Genomic DNA, 13,628 nt, shown 5'->3' with positions numbered 1-13,628 from the left:
CACTCGAATTTATAAGATACAAATCATATAACACATAGTTTATTAAATAATTGCGTCTTTAGTTGATAAAATCACCACAGCTAAATATGACTTTGATGTTAATTTCTACCACAATTTAATTTCGATTTTACACCTATAACAAAACGATATAATTTTAAAGTTAGACTAAACTTCAAGTTATTTTAAAATATTTATTTGAAATCAAGATAACTGAAATTTCTTATTTTTTTAATTCATTCTTTTTATCAAAACTATTAATAAATAATTAACTTTACAACAAGAAAATCAACAACAGTTTTCAATACATCCTAAGACAGTTTTTTTTTTCCTATTAGGACAAAGCAGGTTAAAGTAGATAGTACTGAAGCCATTAATTGTAAGCTAAATTGGTTTTCCAAAACAAAAAACAATATTAATTTAATAGTGACGTACTATTAAGAAACTATCAAATCTTAACTAATAATAAGCTTATAAAAATATATAAAATTTTTGAAATTTTCAGTTAGAATAACTGATTTCTTAAAATTGTTATAGCACAGATATTATCTTCTTTATTTTTTTATTGCTCAGAGAATTATATATAAAAATATTTTGAATCTAAACGATTTATGAATTTTTATCACGTCGCACTAGTTGCAATTTATATACCTTTTATTTTTAATTATTATTCATAAACGGTTTAGATATTGTTTACAATTTTCTGATGAATTTATAATTTTAAATGTTTCGTAACTTTAAAAAGTTTTTTTTTTTTTTGTTATGCTATTGAAGTTTTAAAATATAAGTTTAAACTTTAATTTTGTATATTCCACCTTTTGGATAAAATTACTACCTAAATTAAACGTTTTTTTTAATAAAATAGATATTTTCTTCAGCCTTTAAATAAATAAAACATTTTTAACGAAAATATGTTAGAAAATTGTTTAGCAATAACACAAAAAAAAATTGTTGTACTTGAAGTTTAAACTTAAAGAGCTTGTAAAATAAAAAGTTATTTATTTGAGTAAACCTAACTATGGAAATTTGAGATAAACTATTTTTTATCATAAAACTAGTTATTTTGAAGTCAGCTGTCTTGAGAACAGTTCAAAAACATAATATTATCATATACTCTTAATCCAAGTTAAAAACCCTGTTAATTTTAATCCTAGAGTATAAACTCAGCATTTGTGTTTTAGATTGATAAGTTACTATTAAGCTTTGAAACTTGCTGCCAATTATTAATTTTATTTTTTAAACTTTAATGTTTTCTAGTTAATTTAAAATTGTTTAATAGTTTACTCTCTTAGTATATTTAAGCATAACTACCTACTTTTATATATCTTTAACATACGCAAGTAAGTTATTAGACAATAAAACTTGCTTCTTGGTAAAAAATTGCTTTAGTTATCTGAACTATAATATAACTGGTTAAAAAGTAACTGTCATTACAATTATTTAGCTCTTATGTGTATTACGCTTAGTTTCAAAATGTTTTAAACATACAGTCATTTACATGCAACAAAATCTGAGTATTAATAGCAAAACAAGACTAAAAAAATATGAATGTAAATTACTAGTCTAAAATATTTTTTTGTAGTATCAGTTATGGTAACTAAAATAGTTTTACTTTAGCAAACCAACTGATTAATTTATGGAAACATCTGATTATAACACATTTAAGTAACTTTTATAAAAATACTTTTATTCTAAAATTTTTTTGTTATTTGGTTATTTTATCAATTTAAAGTGAACGGTAGCAATATTTTATAAACTTGGTTTCAATGTTTGTACGAATTCTTAGTTTGGCACAATTAACTAATTTAAAAATAATAACTAATATACAACATACTAATTAAAATTTTTTTTATTACTAGTTAGAAGTTTATTAAAGCATTTTTGAAACAACTTTAAATTAGTTTAAACTAGTTTCAAGCCGGTAATAGAAATCTTTTGTGTTTATTATCAATTAATATAAAATAGAGTGTGTGGGTTTTTAAGCTTTACGCTGTTTATATTCGTTTTACTTTATTTCGTCAGTTAGATAATATTGACTAAAATGTAATCTCACCTAAAGGCGTTTCTGCAATTATTGTTTGTCTAGCCCAATTAACCTATTATTCAATAGGTTAATTATTATTATTATATTAAAACACCAACAGTTCAGGTTTTTAAGAATTTAGAAGTTAATTATCTCTGAAAGTTGATAATGGAATGAACGCATAAATATATAAGTTTCCACAAGTTTTATCCTATCAAATTTCAAAAAAATTTAAAACTAATTCAGCTAATATTCTTACAGAACTATTTAAAGTATTCGTCCTAAGCTTGAATACAATACCCAAATTTTGGTATCCTTTTTAAAATAAGACGTTGATAAAGTTTTTTCAATGAAATGTTACAAATTTTATATAAAGTCGTTATAACATTTCTAATACATCATATAATGATAGATTAGTTAAAATCCCTAGAAAAAGGAAGACGGTAAATTTATTTATTTAACCTTTATAAAACTATTAACAGCAACTATAACTTAACTGACAGTTGTAACATTAATAGTTTAAAAAAAATTACATGATTAAGGATAAGGGTCAGGACAGCAGTGATACTATAAACAAAAGAAAACAACCCGTGCAAAATTGTTTTTGTTCGAAATTAGAGCTCTCGTGCAAAAGTGTCTTCTTGCAAAAGTGATTCTTAATATAAAGTCTCCAAAAATATGCAATTGTGTTAAAATTTATAGCCGAAATATATCTCATCATTAAAAATTGTTTTGTTTCAGTAATATAGTGTAGCTGATTAAAAAAAAGCTTAAAATTTGTTTTAATAAGTATGAAGACAGTTAAAGATTATAGTTTGTATTTATTTTAAGTTGTTTCAAGGTTGCATGAGGGTTTATAAATCTTATGTCATTATTGTTACATCAAAATTAATTAGTCGACAAAAATTATAACAATTAACTTCTAAATGGGATAAATTAAGTTTTTTAAACATCGGCATAATTAGTTTTTAATTTTTTCTTAAACTATATTATAATTTTCTATCGAAATTAAATGCTATTAAATGTAATTTTATTATAATGTTTTCTGGAAATTGGATTTCTTTATCTACTTATCATATTCATTTTTTATTAAAGTTCTACAGTAGCTGTTTTTAAAATACCTTATAATTTAATTCACCTCAGCCCCATCATTTATTTCTATACACCCGTTAGATTTAATCATTTATCTGAAGTTACAGTTTGGATTTATTTGATATTCACGTCAAATCTAAAATTTAGCTGTTAGTCGGAAATTAAAAAAAAGTTGTATATTGATTAGCAATGATTACTCTAATATAATAACTTTTCATATCGAAAATTTAAAAAAAAAGAGTTACATTATACTGAAAACATGCAAAATTTAAATTTTAAATTTTTATTGTGACATATTTAAGTAAAACGCACAACTGTTTGCTTATTGACAAATAAATAGAAATACTTGCAAACATTATGATGATATCTGAATTGACATACTAAAATTAAAAAGCTGTTAAACTAACACTTAAATCTAATAACTAAACTAAATTCTAAGCTTTAATTTTACAGAAATTTATCTATAAAATTGTTTCAGCATACACTCTTATTTTCTTTATTAATATTTTAACTTTTTGCTCAAATACTTGCCAGAACCACTCATTGACATCATTATGTTTTATGCTGAAAATATTTTTCTACACTTTGATACGAAAATTTTTTCATTAGTAAAATTAACACAAGCCTACTGGTAAAACTATTTAAATAAATATAAAATGTTTTAACTTTTTATTTTAGGGAAATGAAAATTACTTGTATCTACATTTTCTATACTTTGTCTTTATTCATTTATTGTTTAATAGGTCTGTTTATTATTAAAACCTTTAAACTGCGGTACTTTAGTAAAATATTTTAATAAAAAACTAAAACCTTTTTTTTTAACCCAAGTTGTTCTTAAAAGACTTTTGTGTTTGTTTGAGTTAAAATATTAACACCTATGAACTATTTTGAGTTGAACTAAACTTGCTTTATGCTGTTATTTCAAAAAACAAAAATATTTTTAACAAACTAGTTGGTAATTGCCTGAAGTTTATAAATAATTTTTAATCTTAGTATACAACTTGATTGTTTATCTTTATCTAAATACTTTATTTACATCAGATCTAAATAATTCTAATAAGTACTCAAAACTAGTAAATTTTAGTTTCTATAACAACTTATTCTACAATTATTTATACATACTAAGTACTAAATTCATTAAAAATCAGTGTTTTAAATAGTTGTACAATAATAACATAAAATGAATTGATGAAATTTATTTGTTTCTACACAAGAACTTATCAATTAAATTATTTAACTATTAACCTTTTCAGTTCAGCATTCGTTGCTAAACACTTTTTAGTTATCAAATTGAAATTTTAACTCAAGTTTTACATCATAGGTTTTGCTTAAAAGTTAAAAAGTTTGATATTATTGGTTTTCAAGCATTTAAATTACTTGAAGTATCATTATATACATATCAAATAACAAGAAGAACAGTTAATTTAATAAGTTAACTAAAAACACTAAATTAAAGTGCTTTATTAAAAAGTTAGTTTATAAATTTTAACATCAAAATAAAACAAATCAGCTTCCTTTATGAGCAATTTTTTTTAATGATAACAAAAAATAAAGTTATTTTCAATTTTGTTTTCTAATACAATTACAATGAGAGTTAGTTTTGTATTCTTAACTTGTATTAGCAAAATTATTAAACTGTTATACTATATGAATAAAGTTCACACGAAAGACAAAGACAAACAAATTTGTCACAAATAAAAGAAAGTTTGTGTTGTGTGTGGCTTAAATACAATTACTTTATACATTAAAATCAATTTTAAAAACAAATTTTGTGCCTCAAGTTATGTTATGTTTTAGCTGTTTCAAATATGTTAACAACTTACAAACTTTTGTTGTAAAAAACTAGATAGTAGAGTAGTTTAAATACTTATAATTATATTAAATTAGTAAATGCCAGAAATTTCTTTTTATAATTACGTCTAAATTAGATTTTGTTGTTACTTTATTTTAGTTTTCTAAAGTTACTAAAATAAAAAATTTAAAATAGTTTTTGTTGACGAACTTAAGCTGGCTTTTATTATTTCTAAAATTTTATAAGTATGACAAATTTGTAATGGAAAATTAATAAAGCAAGTTAAAAAGTAGTGATTATGTGATTAATAAACCTTTAAGATAATGAAATTAGTTTTTAACATTAAATTTAAAAAAAGAATTGCTTCAAAAAGCAATTTTTACACAAAACTAGGTGTTACTTTAGTAAGTAAAATTTAAAATTAAGTATTGACGTCATTTCTCTAAAGACATAAACATTTTTCTTATTATTGTCTACATTTTCTTAAACAATTAAACGCTACAACAATACTTGATTAATTTAATTTTAAGCTGTAATAAAACTAGCAGTTTAAATTAGTTTTCATTAGAATCTAGATTTGCAGTCAAAACTATACTTGATTTATACGAGATGTTGTTAGAACCGGTTTGTAAATTTTTATATAACTTAAATTGCTATATTTAAAAAGTTTTATAAAGTTTATAATTTCTACCTTATTTTTAGCATTTAATGCCTGTCATACTTACCGTAGAACGATAAATTCACTAAATTTATTTAATAACACTCTTAAAATCATTATTTAAAAAATTAATATTTACTCTCAATTTAGTTTTTTAGATAATCGATTTTTAAAGTAGCTATAATATATTATCTTATTATTTACTTTGCTACTGCTTTAAGAAAATAAAGTAAATGTTTTTAGAATTAAATAATTATACATTTTCCATATGATAATTAAAGTAGAATGACTAATTAGGTTAAATAAAATTATAAGTTTTATAACAAAAAAAAATAAATATTTACTATTTGTGTAATTTATATGTTTAATATTATTTTGTTTTAAACAATTTGTTTTACATTGTGTCTAATCTAAGCTGAAACTGAAAAAAAAATATTGTTTTCCTAATTAGTCATACACTTGCTAGTCAGTCTTTTGTGTATATAGCTTTAGCAATGATTTTAGCAGCTTTAAAATATATTCAACATCCTTTCATAGTTGAACTAAATATATGTGTTTATTATAATAATTTATGTCAGATAAGTTTTTGTGTTAAAAAAACACTCTATTTAGGTGTTTGAGTATTACTACTTTTGTTTAGCACAAAATGTAAAAAATTCTATGAATTGGCTAATGTTAACTTTATTTACGTTATTCTTCTAATTGTTCATTAGTTTGAATAACTATTTAACCAATTTTCAAAATAATTTTTAATTCTTTAATAATAGAAGTAAAATCCAACAAATATTTAATTTATTATTGACAAAAATTTTATATTCAACTTATAGTTTAATGACATTAGAAGTTTATTTTTTTAGTAACATACTTTTCATAACTATAAGTATAATATACTCAACCATTTTGTCAACATTTCTGATTTAAAAAAAGTATTTTTTTATTTATTATTTTATTAGTAACAAAGCTTATATGTACAGACCCAAGATAATTTAATTCTTAATTATCCTCTAAAATTTTTATCATACTTGTTTGCTATAAAAGCTATTAACTTATATAGTTATTAAACTCTTAAAAACCAATATAAAACTAGACAGTAGGTTTATTAATATTCTTAACCTTATTGAAAACAAAAGTGTTGTGAGTTTTTCTGAACCATAACAATATTTCATTATATTTTATAATATATAAAACGATCACCAAATTCTAAAAGATGATTACAACCAAATTTTACTATAGAAAATAAGAGAAGAATAGAAAAAATACGATAATAAGATATCTAACGAAATTTTAAGACTTTTTATTAAACAATGTTTAATTGTTTTGAAGTTCTTAAACTATTTTATAATCCCACGTTATTTTAAGTTTTTAAGTATTAAAGCTCACACTGTTACTAAATTTTATTTATCCGAAGTTACTTACAATAGAAACTTATAAATCAAAAAAGTGTTAATATAAAAGTGTTAGTAGTTCTTTTATGCAATAGATAGATTATTCATTTTGTATTTCTGATTTATGTTAAGATCTAGTATCTATAATATAGTAATTAAATCATTTAGGTATTCATTTATGAGTATACCAAAATCCATATCTTTCATGACATCCTTTAAAGGTAAGAACAAAGAATTTTTAAACAAACAGTTAAATAATAAAGTTCTAGATAAAAGTAAGCTATACACCGTCCATGAAAATAAGTACCCACTATTTATAAATATAAGCAACTCACCCCCGTTTTAATATGCCGCACATAATTCACTGTAAAGGAATTTAAGACACTTATTCCATAACCAACAGGTTATATAATGTAATTTAAAACTAAAGGTCTCAGCGTGTTGTCTGGTTTTAATCGTATTGTATGCATAGTGATGAACCACAAAAAAAAGCAAAATATTATTTTGCGACAGTATTGTAGCTACTTTCAAAACCAGACGGAAAACGTGTTGAATTCGAATCAAGACATTTAAAGTAAAAAATAGTACAATTAAACTTTAGAAACAAAAAAAAAATTGCTTTTAGTAGATATTCCAAAATAAGTTTATATTAAATAACATGAACAACAAAAGCTAGAATTTTGTAGTTTTTAAAACTTTACCTTTTTTGATAAAAAATGTATCAATGTGTTACGTTACGTTTTATTATTATTATCTTAATGTTTTCTAAATAAAAAGTAAATTCTCCAACAGATAACTTAGTTTTTCTTAACCTGCATGAATAATTAATTATTTTTACAAAAGTTTGTATGCTGCTAACATATAAAATACAGCAATAAGTTTATATGATGTGATGCACCACACAGTGTATTTAAGTTTATACCTATTTTCAATGAAAAAATATTTTTTACTAAAATTTGTTTTATTTTAAGAATTATATCAGGATTAAAACAACCTGTTAAGCTTTTAAGAAAAATTATTTCTAATTCTTACGTTTTAAACACTGTTTGAACAAAACATTTTTTTATCTGAGATTTGAAGCATAACGTCAAAAGTATTTCTATTAATGCTGTGATTTAATTTTATAGAATTTAGAACGAAACTATAATCATAAAACTTTAATTAGTTATAAACAAAGAAAAAAAAAGTACACTTTTTATTTTAATATCTTTAAAAATATATTTTATACACCATTTAAACTAGTTTAATTAAATGTCCTAATATCAAATTTTTATCGTGAAGTCACATGCAAACACACACAAACGCTTTGATAACAACATTAGAATAGATTTATATAAATACACGATCATTTATCATAGCATTATTTACAATGATTAGATTATTTTTAAGTTGTTGCAATAATAGCTTAACAACTTACAAAAAGAAAAACAAGTTTTTTATACTGAAATCACTGATAAAATAAGATAGGTTCTACTAGATAAACAGTTTCAAAGCAAAAATACAAAATTATTAATATGAAAATGAAAAGGTTAAACATAAATAAAACCCATTTGTTAACATTAAAATAATACAACAAAGTAGTCACCAAATAATTAAAAGTGAAATAATTAAACACAAAAACTGTTCTTACCAAATTTAAAATATAGTTACATAAACGTAATAATTGTAATTCAGCTATTTCAATAAAAGCTTTTAAATATCAAAAATACAGAAAAAGATAATTTTACAAATCAGTTGATTTTATTAAAAGCAATTAAAACACATCGTTTGTGATTGAAACTATTACGTCAATACTATAACATTTTTTTAACTTCTGCTAAACAATTTTTCATATTTCTTTAACATTTATAATTCACGCACAGAATTTTTTTTTATTCATATAAACTTAAGTTCTAAATGACAAAAAAAAACTATTTATCAAAATGTAAAAAAGCTTTTGCTTAATATTCTTTTTGTACTTAAAAAATACAAGCAGATAGCAAACTTGGATTGAAAAAGTTCAATTGTCGTAGTTTATTTAGGTAGCCTCGTATTACGAATTTTGTTATAGTATTGTAATTAAATGTTTTCTGCATCTTTATTTTAAAAAATAATATGAAACAGATAAAGAAATAGAAAGAATTTTTTTTAGTTTATTGTTTGCATAAGATTAATAAAAATATATTAAAAAGTTTGAAAACCAAGTTGCAAAATAAATCAAGCTATAAGATTTAAGTCATATCAAATCTTTGTAAAATATAAGAAAAACGTATAAATAATTTACATATATTCAAATAACAATTAGTATCCATATTTAAAATAGTTTGTTATATACAAACGTTAAAACGACAGGTTAAGAAATATTTGTTTTGGGCTAATTTACTCATTAGCAAATAACTACTCGACAAGTAAAAAGTAAAAACTAACGTTTATGCATGCATCAAGCTAATAATTTTTGTTTTGATTTAAAATTTGAAACTTATATTTTATTCTAGTTAAGCTTTTAAAAATTTAAAACTAAAAATATTTGATAAATTTAGAACATGTAAACTAAATTCGTGCTTTATACATTAAAAATGGTAACAAAACAGTTTGTTGAACTTGAAAACAAAATAAAGTTTGAAAAATATACAGAATTATACAAAAGTAAAACTACTTATTTTAACATAATTTATTTTAGCTAAAAAAATAAAAAATGTTATTAACCAGTAACCAATAAACCTTAATTAAAGATAATAGTTGACCAATTTTTTTTTATTCATAGTCAACAGTTTTACTGTTAATTGTTGAAAGTTATTTATATTTCTTTATATATATAGCTACCAGAGTTAGTTCAGGGTTTCCCAAAGTGGGCGATATCGCCCCCCTGGGGGCGATTTTAGTAAGTCGGGGGGCGAAAAGGGGGCGATTTAAAAATTTTGGGCTGTCATAAAATTTTTACTTTATATCTTGATATTTTACTGATTTTAGCTTGCTATTTAAATATTTGACCCTGAGGTAAAACCTAAACAAAAAAGTTTATTTTGTTTATGTAAAATTTAGAAAAAAAAAGAAGTGCTTATGACTCCTACTTTTAAGTAAATTTCATATTTTAATTCATATATTTTTTTTATATAACAATTACATAGATCATCGACGATCGAAATCCCTACCATTTTAAAACCTGACATATATGTTATTTGGGATCACAAAGGGTTTGTAAAAATCTAAGTTATCTATTATTAACTATCACATCATGATATATTCAATTTGTTTTTGATAAGTCACTAAGTTAGACTACGAAATAAAACTAAACAGGGTTGCCAATTTACCTAGAAACCTAAAAAAAACCTATAATTTGACAATTTAGGCAACAAAAAATCTGGAATTTTTAACAATTTTAACATATTAAGTAGTAAAATTTCGATTTGACACTAAAATACTATTATTTAGATAAAAACATAGATCCTTCGAGGCAGATCTTTTTGGAGTAAACGACTTACAGAAAACCTTCTTAGACTTATAAACAGACTTTGAACTTAAAGTAAATTTTTCTAAAGAATGATATAAAAGCTTTTGAATTTAACAAAAACTAAGGCAAAAGTATCAAACTATTTGAGAGGAATTTTGATTATTGTTTATAGCTTTTCCGTCTAGCTATGTTGTTGAGAAAGCTTTCAGTTCAGTTATCAACATCTTGAGCAAAAGATCTTGTCTAGATATTTCTAAAGGGATGACTTGAGGCTTTATTTTACTAATTGAGAGTCAGATTAGAGAAACATGCAAGCACTTATGAACCTCATCCTTCACATTATATTAGACTTCAGTAGCAGACACTGTTTTATGAAAGTTTTTTCTATTTTATCTGATCTTTTAAAACATCTTTTACTTAACCTGGTTTGTATCGTATTTGAGTAATCTTTTCATAACAACACTTATCAAGTTATTTATTCTACAACAAGTTTGCATAATGCCTAATAAACATTAATTACGGTAGACTTACTCTTGAGTTAGCACTTTTTACCCAAAAAAAAAGTACAAATTTATATTTTCTTAAATTTAACTTAAATAAAGTCTATTACTAAATAAGTATTAATGAAAAAAGTAAAATATAATTTTAAATAGCTTATATAGATCTATTTTTTAAAAAAATGTTTGTTTTATGTTTTAGTGGATCCATGCTTATTCATAACATTATTGCATATAATATATTGATGTTTGTCATTTTGTAAAAAAAATGGTATTAATTCTTAAGTTTATACTTTTTAATTTTGTTCAAAGTGCGAAATCAAGCGGAAGTCTACTTTATTTATTAAATGGTTTATGTTTTAAAGTTTTTAGTAGTTTAATGTCGACCTGGTTAATTTTGAAGCCTATATTTGTCGTTTTACATTACACTTAAAGTTTTTTATAGCATAGTGATTAAAACATTTGTTTGGAAGACATTTATTTGACATATTTCCGTTATTACTTGTTTAATCTGTATAAATTAAAAAATAAACTTGATAACCATTTAAGTTTTTATTTTGAAAAAGATTTTTTTGGTTTTAAAAGAGTATAGATTTGAGGTCTCTATTTGAAATGACTTCAAGTTTTTCATGTAAAAGGTTCTTAAACTCAATTTTATTTTCTAACTTGATTTATTATTGTTAAAAAATCTATATTTTAAGGAATTTTAAACTATTAGATCGACTGTTTTTTTTTTTTTTGTTTTTTTTTAATTTAAAATGTATTAGCAATTAGAATGTGTTGTTTATCTCAATAGTTCAACACTACCTTATAATTTTCACTATTTTTCTTTGTTAAATTATTAAAGGCTAACAGCAAGAAAAATTTTTTTTAAGTAGAATTACATAAGCCATCAAAAAGACTGCTACAGTTATAAAACAAAATTTTAACCTAATAAAAAGTTTCTTTTTATTTGATTACTTTCTGTTCACAGAATTAATTTTAAAACATTTGACTTTTTTTTGAACTTAAACTAAGAAAAATAAATTGTCAGAATTAAGGTTTAGATTTCTTAATGTTATTCCAAGTCAAATAATATTTCATGGTGTTCTACTACAAAACGTATAGTTTAAAAAGTATAAAGTTAAATTTTTAACTTTACAGCTAACTTGCTTATAATATATCTTAGCATTAAAACTAATAATTTTACTACATTAAGTGAAGCTGTTGATGAAACCACTTTTTAAGTGAGGTAATCAACCAGTCGGTCAAACTTCCTCAAACTACATCAGAAATTATGTTTTAAAATTTATTTTATTATGTCTAAAATTCACTGTTCATTCTTTTATAGTTTTTTATTTCTGGAATAGTAAATTTAGAGTATTTCTTTTGATAAAATAGTTTAAGTATTTTTTGCGGCTTAAATAATTTACTTAGTATTAACTTCTAAATGTCCGAATTTCGTTATATGAGAGATTATTATAATGCCTGGTTTCGGTTAATTTTCAGATGGGTACCTTACGGTTCAGATCCAGTCAAATTTCGAACTGCTAAGTAACTTGAAAACTACTTGTGCAAAATAGATAAGTTTAATTTTTTGATAATTAATATTTTAAAATACGCTTTCAATTTGATTTTCAGTTCACAATAGTTTTTCCTAGATCACAATAATACTAAATCATTTTATAACAAATTTGTTCGCGTTTCTTAATATTCTTATATATTATTTTTTAAATTAGGCAGCCCGCAATTACATTTTTTAACGAGTTGAAACTAATAAAGACTTTTTAGTAAATATGAACTGCTGACTACAAAATTGTCCACCACTGACCTAAATTTTTCATTAGTTTCAAAACAATTAATATTTAAATAAGATTGATTACACGAGGCTTTTTAATAATTAAGTAATTTAATACACTTTATTTGACTTTAAAGAGAATAACTGTAAATTAATTTCTCAAGCCCTGTAAACTACTTTGAACACAGCTCAAAAGTGGGTTCTTAAGAAGTACCACACTAAATTACATTTCGAACACAACTTTTTTGGCTAAAAAGTTTGTACTCAAGAGAAAAACTTATTTGTAAAATCGTGGGGGGCGATTTTTTTTCAAATTTCTGAAAAGGGGGCGATTAAGTAAATGAGTTTGGGAAACCCTGGTTTAGTTTATATTTGGTATATTCTTATTTAAGTATTCAGATAATACAAAAAAATTGAAAATAAAATGTTAAAATTTTAAAATATTTTATAGGAATTTAAATATAATACATTATACCTGACTACCAGTTAACAAACAGTAAATAAAACTGAAATTTTTACCTTTCTTACTTTCTTTTACGTTTCTTAAGTAAAATAAAAGATTTTTTGCAAAACGCAGTTATTCTAATATCTTGCGATGGTTTTTTAAGTGTTGTGCTGACGTCAAAAGTAAAGTAACCGAAACGTTTGAACTTTTTGTATAGATATAATAAATTGAGACTTTTTGATATTAAATTGAACAAGCCATGCTTTTCTGATGGAATTTTTAAAGTCGTAAAACTCACGACTAACACGTACTTATATTACTAAATAAAACAATTTTTTGTTTTGTACAAATTAGTTACAATAAATTGAGATTAAAAATTAAAAGGTCTACTAAAACTTATTAAAATTCTAAAAATAAATAAATTAAATTGTCCTTTTAAATTTAATAATTTTTAAGTATTCGTGATTAATTAACTTTGTAGCCTCACCATATGTTTTTCGTTACTTCTTACTTACTTATATCATTTTAATAA

The sequence above is a fragment of the Thalia democratica genome, chromosome 3, assembly GCF_965202585.1.
Source record: "Thalia democratica chromosome 3, ktThaDemo2.hap1.1, whole genome shotgun sequence".
Taxonomy (NCBI): domain Eukaryota; kingdom Metazoa; phylum Chordata; class Thaliacea; order Salpida; family Salpidae; genus Thalia; species Thalia democratica.
The sequence above is the reverse complement of the archived record's forward strand: the minus strand, read 5'-3'. Positions refer to the sequence as shown.